We start from the raw sequence: 13,178 nt of genomic DNA on the forward strand, positions 1-13,178 counted from the left end.
ATAAAGGTTCCTGTTGCGACTACTTTCATTCTGGTCCTTCAAGTACACTCTATCAATATTGCAACTGTGCACAAAAAGCACGCCTTACCTGCCTTTGACAGTCTGTGGCGGTGCAATCTTAATCATGGACTCAGCTGACAGGTGTACTCTTCCCAGATGTGACAACACGCGTTCGTAAATTATCAAACCGGAAATCTCTGGACACTGTACAAGGGCGAGCAGGACGGTTTCGTCATCCTGCCCACACCTTGGACATGTCAGTGACACTGGAATACCGTGTGTGAACAATTTATCTTGAACAGGCACTGCCAGGTCAGGGATCTTTGGTAATTATCCAAATACCCTGCCCTCCGTTCATAAAATACCGAGGTGGTATTCCTGCTGCCGACCTTGCCTGCCCTGTGGGTTAGCGCGAGTGCCTGTCGGCACACTTTTTGCCATCCAGTCGTGTTCCGTCTTTTAATCAAATCGGGGGTAAATTCCTACAAGGAGGCCGGTCGTGGAAAGAATTCTTCCACAAGTGAATTCCACCTGGCCACCATCCAGGTAGAGCTAAAGAGGTCTTAGCCTCAGTGCATGTTTGCACATCATCAACCACGGTAACCAATCCTTTGGCAGTTCCTGGCAGCAAACGGAGCGCCTCACAAACGGCTTTCCTCCCTTCCACTACTAGCGGAGTCGTATCTGCTCAGCCACGAATCTGGACAATGAAGACCTGTACCACATCCGCCCTTCGTTTCAGGGACAGCACCTGTCCAGACCATGTCCTGACTAGAGTCTCCACCCTGTCTATCACATCGCTATATTCTAACCATATGCAAATATTCCCAAAATTGTGTGCACATTTATTTCGCGTTCATAAAATCAATATTATTTTGCAATTTTCTTCTTTCACCAATTATTTATTACCTTTATCTTTCATGTCTTTCTATTCTCTTTTAATTTCTTTACCTATATTTAACAATTTAAATTAATATCTTTAATTACCGATTCAATTCCAGCTTCCATCAACATTTTTCAAGGGAGGTAATTGAGCTTTTTAATTTTTTTTTTAAATGACTTCTTTCTCTCCGAATTTTCAATCCGTACATGGAGTGAAATATTTTATTTCAGTATGATGTGTTAAATGTTTAACCTTATGTTATATTTATCATAATTTAATTACAAGGAAACAAAGTGGGGGAATTAAGCAGTAGAAGATGGAAGGGAAGGGAGCAACGGGCCGCACACATCAGAATAAATAATTATATCAAAAAGACAGAAAATTGAAAATGTCATCCTGCTTATTACTACTGCTATACGTTTGCATCTCTTGTTTTTAAATCATTCGGCGAACTGATTTTGTACTTATATATTTGTATTGTCAGCGCTACAAATCTCATTTCCTTTCTGTAAAAATATAAACTATCAATAATTACTAATAAAAACATATAAACGAAAGAATGCCAAAAATAGCGAAGTTATTTTTGATTTTTCACTTTAATATCACTTCCACTGACGTGAATAGGAGTTAACGTCGATAAATTATTTTATGATCTTTAAAAATTGTAAACCGATATATTTATTGCAAAAGAACACCATTTACGAAAGTACTGAGTAAAAAAGGGTTGAATAAAAGGAGTTAGAATACTCTGTAGATAGATAAAATAGACACGTGCAAGAAATTCTTATACCAAGACACTCATACGATCGACGACTGTACACTATTTGATATTGATTATTATCTGCATTTAAATCTTCCACAAAAGCAAAATTATACGTGATTTGAACTCATATACGTACTGTTGTTATCCAACATATCTATTCTGCTCCGAGCTGCATTCTGTACACAAAGGATAGATACATAGACACAATAAGAACTCCATTACATGGAATTTAATAAGAGAGTAATTCGAGTTGCTAGAAATAGCAGCGAAAGGAATACAACATTGTGAAAATATGAACCCAAATGTATCGAATATGAATATGGCAGTTTATCTAAAACCCTAAGCCAAAGGATTGACTTGCTAGAAATAGCAGCCTAAAAACTACACATTTATATAAGATACGAAATACACATTCGTCCACAAGAAGAAGAAATAAAACCATAATAGTATTCCGCAAAAAATAGCTAGATATGGCAGCCAAAATAACTATAAACATGCATTTATATAAAACTGCTTCTCGTTCGTTACAATTCATGCATAAGACCGATCTATCATTCACTAGCGATAGTATGGTCTTTGATTTAACTGAATCTGTTCTTTGTTTGATTTACGGGGTGAGCGCGAACGCAGACCCCACACTTAGAAATAGCGCACCCGAGTCGCCCACATTTGGGGCGATCGCAAAGGTCAACCCAACCGGAGTGCAATGGAAGGGCCTCACTCTGGGAGAACCACCTTGCTGATCATGGTTTACCCCTGTGCCAGGTAAGTATGATTTTCCTCGTGGAAAATTTGAATATATTCCTTTACTATTCTATACATTCGATGATTTTATACCAACAACATTTACAATTCATTTATTTATACATCTCAAAAACAAAATAACTCTCATTTCATTTTACTTATACAATTAATTACAACCTTTTCGTCTCATACTAATTACTTAATTTACTTTATTTACCTAGATTTCAGAAATTTAATTATTCTAATCTCTTTCAAAACTTATTCTCTGCCTGTATATGCCAGTCTTCAAGGGAGATAATTCAGAACTTTTAAACTACGACAAATCTTTTCTCTTTTGTATTTTTCTTCTTTTTCGTTTATTGATTTACTTAAAGTGTAAAACACTCATTCGATTAATTTATACAACCTGAAAATTTACGTAGAGACTTTTAATTAATTCGTAATATTAAAATAATCTGCCACTACTGCTGTTAAAGAACAGGGTTTAAAAACAAACAAACGGTTCGATAACAATTAAATAGGTAATTTATTCTTTCATAAATATAAATGAATAAAATAAAATGTAAATTAGTTTTCTATATATTGTTTTCTATATCTTTAACTTCAAAACATACTTGTTTTTTTTATGACTTCCCATGTGAATTGCGTAATACTTTTTTAATTTCAAGAGCATCTCAGGGTGACGTGTTTTTAAGGGAGGTAACTCAACTAAAGACACAATTTTTATGTAAGGGACGTCACTGGTAATTTGGCTTCGTATTTTTTTTGTATGGTGGTGATGGAAGATTTTTCGGTAATATATTTGTATAAATTCTACGGAAACAATCGAGGGTTAGGTTAAAGTTCAGAGGCCAAGGGTCAATGGTTAGGTGTCAAGGATCAGAGGCCAAGTGTCAAACGTCAGGGACCAAGGTAACTCTAACCCTCAGAGCCTCGTTTTCATATGTCACACGAGGGTGGCACATCCTTGCGGCACATATTGGAAGCCGTATGGCACACTTAGGAGGTTGGCACATCCTTGCCGTTAGTTTCCGTTACTTACCGTTATTTTCCGTTAGTTTCCGTTCCTTTCCGATATTTTCCGTTATATTCCGTTAGCGGCACATATGGGGAGCCTTATGGCACACATAGGAGGGTGGCACAACCTGAGCGGCACATATGGGGAGCCCAGTGGCACATCCTGGGTGGAGAGCAAGGCGGTAGCAGGTGGAGGGCAAGGAGATAGCAGCGGGTGGAGAGCATCAAAAATTTTCATTCCAGAGCATCGTTTTCCTTTCCGTTGGTTTCCGTTATATTCCGTTAGCGGCACATATGGGGAGCCCAATGGCACACTTTCGAGGGTGGCACATCCTGAGCGGCACATATGGGGAGCCCAATGGCACACTTAGGCACAAATGGGGAGCCCTATGGCACATTTACTAGGGTGGCACATATGGGGAGCCCTATGGCACACTAGGGTGGCACATCCTAGGCGGCACATATGGGGAGCCCTATGGCACACTTACGAGGGTGGCACATATAGGGTGCCCAATGGCACACACCCTTGTCCCCCCTGATCTTTACCAGTAGGAGGGTGGCACATCCTTGGCAGCACATATGGGGAGCCCTATGGCACCCTTGGCACATATGGGGAGCCCTATGGCACACTTACGAGGGTGGGACATCCTAGGCGGCACATATAGGGAGCCCTATGGCACACTTAGGGGGGTGGCACATATGGGGTGCCCTATGGCACACTTACTAGGGTGGCACATCCTTGGCACCACATATGGGGAGCCCTATGGCACACGATGGTGGCACATATAGGGTGCCCTATGGAACACCCTTGTCCCCCTGAGCTTTACCAGTAGCTAGCTAGTCCCTTGACCCTTGGCGGCACATGGGGAGCCCTATGGCACACGAGGGTGGCACATCCTCGGCGGCACATAAGGGGAGCCCTACGGCACACTTAGGAGGGTGGCACATATGAGGAGCCCTATGGCACTGGCGGCACATATGGGGAGCCCGATGGCACACTTACTAGGGTAGCACATCCTTGGCGGCACATACGGCGAGCCCTATGGCACACTTAAGAGGGTGGCACATCCTTGGCGGCACATATGGGGAGCCCTATGGCACATATGGCGAGCCCTATGGCACACTTAAGAGGGTGGCACATCCTTGGCGGTACATATGGGGAGCCCTATGGCACACTTACGAGGGTGGCACATATAGGGTGCCCTATGGCACACCCTTTTCCCCCCTGATCTTTACTAGTAGCTGGCTACTGACCATTTACCCTTGGCGGCACATATGGAGCCCTATGGTACACTTACGAGGGTGGCACATCGTTGGCGGCACATATGGGGAGCCCTGTGGCACACTTACGAGGGTGGAACATCGTTGGCGGCACATATGGGGAGCCCTATGGCACACTTACGAGGGTGGCACATATGGGGTGCCCTACGGCACACCCTTGGCCCCTGATCTTTACCAGTAGCTAGCTACTGACCCTTGACCGCACATGGGATCCCTATGGCACACTAGGGTGGCACATATGGGGCGTCCTTGGCCCCTGATCTTTATCAATCCTTCAGAAATTCCCTAACCCAACCCTAACCCTTGGCGGCACATATGGGGAGCCCTATGGCACACGGACGAGGGTAGCACATCCTTGGCGGCACATATGGAGAGCCCTATGGTACACTTACGAGGATGGCACATCCTTAGAGGCATATATGGGGAGCCCTGTGGCACACTTAGGAGTGTGGCACGGCACATATGGGGAGGGTCAAAGATCAGGGGCCAAGTGTCATAGGTCAGGACGTCACTAGTAATTTGGCTTTTTTTTTTTTGTATGGTGGTGATGGAAGATTTTCCGGTAATATATTTGTTTAAATTCTGCGGAAACAAGCGAGGGTCAGGTTTTGTGTTAGGGTCAAGGGCCTAAACAAATATGACTGAAAGAAATATAGAAGATAATAAAAAAAAAAACAAAAAACATAGGTTTGGTTATATTTGTAATATGAATTTATTATTTGACAGTGACAAAAGTACATTAAATACAACTTTTATACGTAGAAAGCCTCCAAAAATACAAAACAAGAATGAAAAGAAGAAATAGAAAATGAAATGAAAATATAGATTCAATAAAAAAAATCAAAACAAACAAAAATGAACCCAAATGTAATCACGGTATGACACAAAACCCCCACAAGGCAAGCTTTGGATATACAGAAATACTTGCAATGTGTGTGTGTGTGTGTGTGTGCATACACACACACACATATATATGTATGTATATGTATCTGTGCCCCCCCCCCCCACCACATAATATTCTTTTAAATATAATTTCAAAAGTCCTATCAAAAGTTCAAAATAAATCAAGCAGATGATATAGCCTCACATTTTGCAATAAAAAGTCAAAATCAATATATGTGTGTGAAGATGTTTGTATTTGTAAGTATATATATATATATATATATATACATATATATATATATTAAATATATATATACATATATATTAAATATATATACATATATATATATATATATACATATATATATATACATATATATACATACATATATATACATATATATACATATATATACATATATATATATACATATATATATATACATATATATACATATATATATATACATATATATATATACATATATATACATATATATATATACATATATATACATATATATATACACATATATATACATATATATATACACATATATATACATATATATATACACATATATATATATATACATATATATATACATGCATATATATACATACATATGTATATATGTATAACACACACACATGTAATATATATATATATATATATATATAATTATGTGTAATGTACATGTAATAGTGCATATATCTGTATATAACTTGTATATATATATATATATAGATACATATTATTCAATCTTTGATATATATATACACCTATATATTATAAATATACATATAATTTTTTTTCATTATAACAATTGCAATATTCTGCCATGTAGCCAGCCCTCTCTGTCTTCTACCTATTGTCCGCATTTATTTGTTTTCTATTTTGTACTTTAATTATTAAACAACACTTTAATTATTAAACAATACTTTCTTATGAGGGCTTTATGGAAAATGCTGATCTTACTAAAAAACAAAAAAATCACGCAAAAATTGCAAAATATTTAAAAATAAAACATCTAAAATAAAAATTAGTAAGAATAATTCAAAGAAAAAATATTTTAATTAATTTTATATAATTACTCTCACTCTTCCAATTAGATGCGTTTCTAATACAATTAAAGCCACATAAAGGAAACAGCCAAAACAACTTGTCACTGTTCTATTTCATCAGGATTATGTTTCTAACATTTTACTTCATAATTAGTAAGTTTTATATTAATTTTCAAATTGATATAGTAAACTTTTATATGTATAATTAATGACATTCTACGTAATTATTAACTTTCTGTATATATAATTAGCTTGATGCAAGACCTACAATGGTTTCAATGTTATAATAGAAATGAAAGCTAAATTAATTTCCCATTTTAATTGCTAAAGATTGGTTAATGGGCAGTGGATAAAATAGAGGCAAGCTTCTATTTTATCCATTTAAATGTACAGTGGGTGTGCATGTACATCTGTTTGCTTGTATATATATGTGTGTGTGTGTGCATATATTGGTATGTGCATGTGCGGCGAACTGGCAGAATCGTTAGCACGCCGGGCAAAATGCTTAACGGTATTTCGTCTGCCACTGCGTTCTGAGTTCAAATTCCGCCGAGGTCGACTTTGCCTTTCATCCTTTTGTGGTCGATAAATTAAGTACCAGTTACGCACTGAGGGTCGATATAATCGACTTAATCCGTTTGTCCCCTCTGTGTGTAGCCCCTTGTGGGCAGTAAAGAAATAGGTATGTGCATGTGTGTATCTATATGTATATTCTTGTAAGGGCTTCATACATATACATATATATATATATATATATATATATATATATATATATATATATATATGTATGTATGTGCAGCCCCACCTCTATTTCCAGCTGTCCTATCTTGACTGTTTTACTGTGTTTAAGTCCAGTCTACTTGGAGTAGAACTTAAAACCAGTAAAGGTTTTGCTGTTTCACCAATCCAACCCCAATGGGATGGGATTAGTACTTCTTTTTTTTTCATTGACCTTAAAATAACTGAAAAGCCAAGTTGACTTCAGTGGAATTTGAACACAGTTAGAGACAGAACAAGTACCATAAGACAATCTCTCCAATACTCTAACACCTCTTTCAATTTACCGCATTATGTTTCTATTTACATTTCTTGACATGCTGTAAAGATCTAAACACCAATAAGATATCAGTTCGTTTGCTATTATCTCTTCAGTTTAATCTAACAGTTTCAATATATTTAGCTGAGTTATTTTTGGTTAAAAACATCTGACTAAGATGGTTTGTTTAAATATTTGAGGAAATAACCAGCTGTTGAAAGAAACCAATCTAAAAAAACAATTAATAAGACCTTTCTCCTTAAAAAGTAAAAACATTTCAATAAGCATTAATCAGATGTTATTCAAATTTTCATCTTTCTTTTTTAATTTGTTTTTTTTCCTTGATTTATTTTCTTTGGTTAATATATTCGATATTTTTTTCTTTTACAATGGCGAAGACATATTCTAATTCTGAACAGAAATAACTAAAGCAAAAATATTTATCATACAATGCATGATTGCAGTTAAATGAATATTTTGGTAAGAATAAATAATATGTTATTGTCAAGAATCTGGCATGTACGTATACACAAAACCCAGTTTTCAGTAATGTGATAATTCTGATGATGATGATAATTTGAACTCAGAACATAAAGCTGGAAAAAATGCCACTAAGCACTGTGTCCAAGACAGTAATGATTTTGCCAGCATGCACTACAGTGGCATGCACTACTCTCTCACTCAATAATAATAATATGATAATAATAATAACCTTTCAATCTACTTAGATAAAATTGAGATATAAAAATGAAGGCTATTTTTGCATAAATTTCTACACTTGACATTTTAATTCGATAAAATCTAGAAAAAGAAAAGGGTAAAAAGGGAAATAGAATTGCAATTTTTATCAAGTAAATTCAATTTTAACTCAATATAAATATAGTTATGAAAAATTCCCATGTTTATGGGGTTCAAATCTTTTCGTGAGTAAACTGGTTTCATGAAAGTATGAAAAATGTGAAGCTTTTAGAATATTTCAATTAATTACAAAACTTCAATCATTTTAACTCTAAAAAATTTTTGATGAATTTGCTTAAAAATTCAATTGGCTTCAAACACACACACACGCGTGCATACATGCACATACACACACATAACTAAGCATTTACATACACATACACACTTACCTATATATGCACATGACAACATGAATATATATATATACATATATATATACATATATATTTATATAGACATACACATATATATGTATAAATGTACATCGATATATACACACACACAAATATATATATATATATATATATATATAGAGAGAGAGAGAGAGAGAGAGAGAGAAAGAGAGAGAGATTAGCAAATATATTTAGTTAATTTCTTTTAATGTTTCGTATCTTTAAGATGATATCTATGCTGATTTTCTGCAAATGTGATATGAGAAGTGATATTGTACATAACTATTTCAAAATTGTCAGCAAAAAAGATTATTTGCATGTATGTGAGATGCATGACATGTGATATCTGATACATGTATATATATATAAGTTGGTATTAGTTTATGTATAAATGGCATTGTTTGTGTCTAGGGAGAGTCATTATACCAATATTATCAATACACATACTGGTTCAATTCCACTCCTTTAATATTAGTCAATTGGTTTAACCAGATCGATTAGTTAGTTTCATATTTAACCAGTTGATTAATAATAGAGGAGTGGAACTGAGCCAGTGTATGTGTTAATGATATTAGCATAATGACTTTCCTCAGACACAAAAAATTTGTTTCAACACTCAAATTTACATACAGAATCTTGCAAACCAAATACAAAAAATGAAATATAAGCAGTATGATTCCCAAATAATGCATACATAATTTAAATATAATCCGAGGAGGGCCAGCTTAATTATTTCTAAAAAATTTGTATATAGTCAGTATACAAATATACATATGTGCCTCTGTGTGCGTGTGCATATTTTGTAGTGTAGTTGTTTGAGGAGGGTGTGCTAGCATTGACCTTATCTATGTAATGTTGTAGTCAGTTTGGATGGCGAGCTGGCAGAATTGTAAGCACGCCGGTCGAAATGCTTAGCAGTATTTCATCTGCTGTTATGTTCTGAGTTCAAATTCCGCTGAGGTTGACTTTGCCTTTCATCCTTTCAGGGGTCGTTTAAATAAGTACCAGTTATGCACTGGGGGTCGATGTAGTCGACTTAATCTCTTTGTCTGTCCTTGTAAATAAATATTGTAGTCAGTTAATTATTGATCAATTTAGGTTCAGAATTAATGCGTTGTTGCATTATGGCTCATCTGAAATGTGCATAAACCAAATTATAAATTATGAATTAAAGAAATATATAATTCTCCATCCTTCATTCGATTGTATACAATTTTATATATGTATGCATATACGTGTGTGTGTGTTTGTGTATTTTTAAGTATATATGTGATATATGTACATGTGTATATATGTGGGTGTATGTGTGCATATATACACACAAATGTGTGTGTGGCTGCTGAGAGCTCAAGAGAAGACCTGTATATATGAGTGTAAATATGTATGCAGACGTATGTGAGTGGGTATGTACATGTGTGTGTGTGTATATATATATATACACACACACACACACACACACACACACACACACATATATAGTAGGCATTTGTTCTTGAGAGAGACCATGGATCTGCACCTGAAGAAATTGTGTTAGCTACTGATTGTGGTGTGGCATCTCCTGTGGCCGTAGAGGGCCACACAGGAGTGGCAGTCATGCATACAGCGACTGCATTTGAAGGAACTTTCTATCAGCACTACCGGCTTTTCCTTCCATTGAGTGCACTTTTCTTTTGTAGCTAGTTCCTCTTTCTCTTCCTCTCGCTTCATCCCCTTTTGCTATCTTTGTCTCCACACACAGACACACACATGCACCCCGCTTCATATACAATAGGTATATGATGAATTACAACAAATAATATATCTAAGCAATTTCTAGGCATAAATCATCTAACGAGGGATCATAAATTATGATACATTCCAGCAATTAATTAATTTCAGAAATTATGAAAAAATATTTGTATTTGCTATTGGACTGCAGTGTTTATACAGACGGACCCACCCACCCTAGTTTGAATGTCACAGGCAAAAAAAAAAAAAAGAGCACTAGAATTATAAGAAATTGGTGTCATTCTGAACATTGATCAGTTTACTTAAATAAAATGAGATGAAAATTGTCAAATGTTTTTTGACAAATAATTCTCAAACAAAATTATCTTGATTGATGTCCATGCAATCATGCAAACAAATATAATAATTTAAGGCATCACATTGCATTTGGTTACCCTACAATGAATAACTCATGGTTTTGAAGGGAAATTTTAAGATCTTTATAATGTATAAGGAAAAAAAAAATTAAATTCTATGCACTTTTTCTACTCTTTGATTTAAAATTCAAAATTCTAGTTGAGCCTTAACTTGATGATTTTCATTAAGCTAAGGCTAAATTGGAAGCTTGAATAATCTTTCCTATGACTGCTGACCACAAAGATACATCACGTGTATAAATTAAGAAAATACTTAAAAATTAAACATAAGGAATTCAAATATCATTTATAAATAATCTAGAAAGAATGCTGTGTGGTTATTTCGAGTTTAATTTTGAATATTTTTTGCAACAAAGAATGGTTAGCAATGATAGAAATAGGAAAATGTTGAACTAAATGTCACATGATGACAAGAAGACACAATCTCAAACACACACATATATATATATATATATATGTGTGTGTGTGTGTGTGTATATATATATATATATGTATATATATATATGTATATTTGATGAACTTTTCTTTTAGTTTCTGTATACAAATTCACTTGCAATGCTTCTGTTAGCTTAGGGCTATAGTTGAAGAATTTTGTCCATGATGGCATGCAGTATGTGTGTGGAATGTGAGTGTGTGTTCATGCATGGGTATATAGAAGAGACAGAGAGAGAGGTGGGGGATCCTCCATGAAGCTGAATAGAAAGACATTTTTATTCACTGATGAGTGTGTAATGTCATTCATTAATCATCCCCCATGTGTCTTTCCAAATCGTTATGTCATATCATCCCAAAGTATTAATTAGTTTCTCCCTTAATTTGAAATAAATTAATTTCTACTTTGGTGCCAAACATTCACAAAACATATAGCAGCAGATACTCTAAGTAATTATTAGCAACTGGTTAACCAATTAAGAAACCAAACATTTTTAATGATCTTTACATAAGTGTGTCTGCATTTTTTTTTTACTGACCAAAAATATCAGTTGATGAAATTATGATGTAATCAGTATCATCTTCAGGTATGGGCACACTAGGCAGTTACCCAGGGGCGGGGAGCTTGCGGGTTTAGGGGCTCGATTCTAATGGATGTATGTAGGGATTTAAAAAACTATAGGACCTTGTGCATTGATTTGTCCAGAGGCCTCTAATGTTGCCAAGAAACCCTGGACGTAATTCTTAAAAAATCTCAAACAAATACTCTTTTACTCGTTTCAGTCATTTGACTGCGGCCATGCCGGAGCACCGCCTTTTAGTTGAGCAAATCGACCCCAGGACTTATTCTTTGGATGCCTAGTACTTATTCTATCGGTCTCTTTTGCCGAACCACTAAGTTACGGGGACCTGAACACACCAGCAATGATTTATTTTCTTTCAGGACTATGTCCCAGAATGGCTGTTAGCAAGTAAATAAATAAATAAATAGATAAATAAAAAGAAGTATAAATCCAACAAAACAGTCTCAACTGAGTATTGAGACTAGACTTCTAGCATTGTTCAGTCAGCAGCTTCTCAGAACTCTGTCACAGAGTCCATTGCAAATGCAAGAAAGAATAATCGTTGGCAGGTAATACTTGACACAAAATTTTCTGAGAAGGTGGACCTAATCTCCTAATTACTTTGGGAACATCTCATTTAAGAGAAGACACACTCTTAACTGATTATCAAAGATTTACTAAGACAACGAACATCAACCTGATAGATGTGGACCATTTTCTCTGTTGTTTAGAACTAGCTAGTTGCATATAAATGCTATCCATGTTCTCCTGTGAAGATCTGTACTGAATCTTGCCTCATTATTCCTTCCGAAGATCCTGCAAAATCTAGTTGTCTTTATAACAATGCGTCTTCCTTGGAACTTTATGATAGCTTTGGAATTTCCTGACTACCCATTGAGAACTGAACGTCACCTGTATCAAATATACTAGTTGTAAAGGGACTGCAAAGGTCATGGACATTGCCCCTTCCATCAGAAAAATATTTAGAGTAAAAATTTAAGTAAAAATTCAAGAAAATACAATGGCAATATCATTGACAATGCTGTCTTGAGTTCTTGATTTTATACATACATACATATATATATATATATATTGCGTACATGTATTTTATATAAATATGTATGCATATATATAAATTACATATAAATGTGAGTGTGTATATATATATATATAGTGATTTATGTATATATTAATATTATCTCGGTTGAAAAAACTTCAATAATGAAAATATGTTAATA

At 35.3% G+C, this 13,178-nt stretch overlaps 1 non-coding gene across 1 annotated transcript; it reads right to left on the minus strand.

Annotated features, from left to right (window-relative positions):
• Positions 1-2,255: 2,255 nt before the first annotated feature.
• LOC128249976 (U1 spliceosomal RNA) lies at positions 2,256-2,419 on the minus strand. The gene has a single exon (XR_008266118.1). It is a non-coding gene; the product is annotated as a U1 spliceosomal RNA (small nuclear RNA).
• Between the last annotated feature and the right edge of the window lie 10,759 nt (positions 2,420-13,178).

This window comes from Octopus bimaculoides, chromosome 18 (genome assembly GCF_046866305.1).
Source record: "Octopus bimaculoides isolate indiv1 chromosome 18, ASM4686630v1, whole genome shotgun sequence".
Taxonomy (NCBI): Eukaryota; Metazoa; Mollusca; class Cephalopoda; order Octopoda; family Octopodidae; genus Octopus; species Octopus bimaculoides.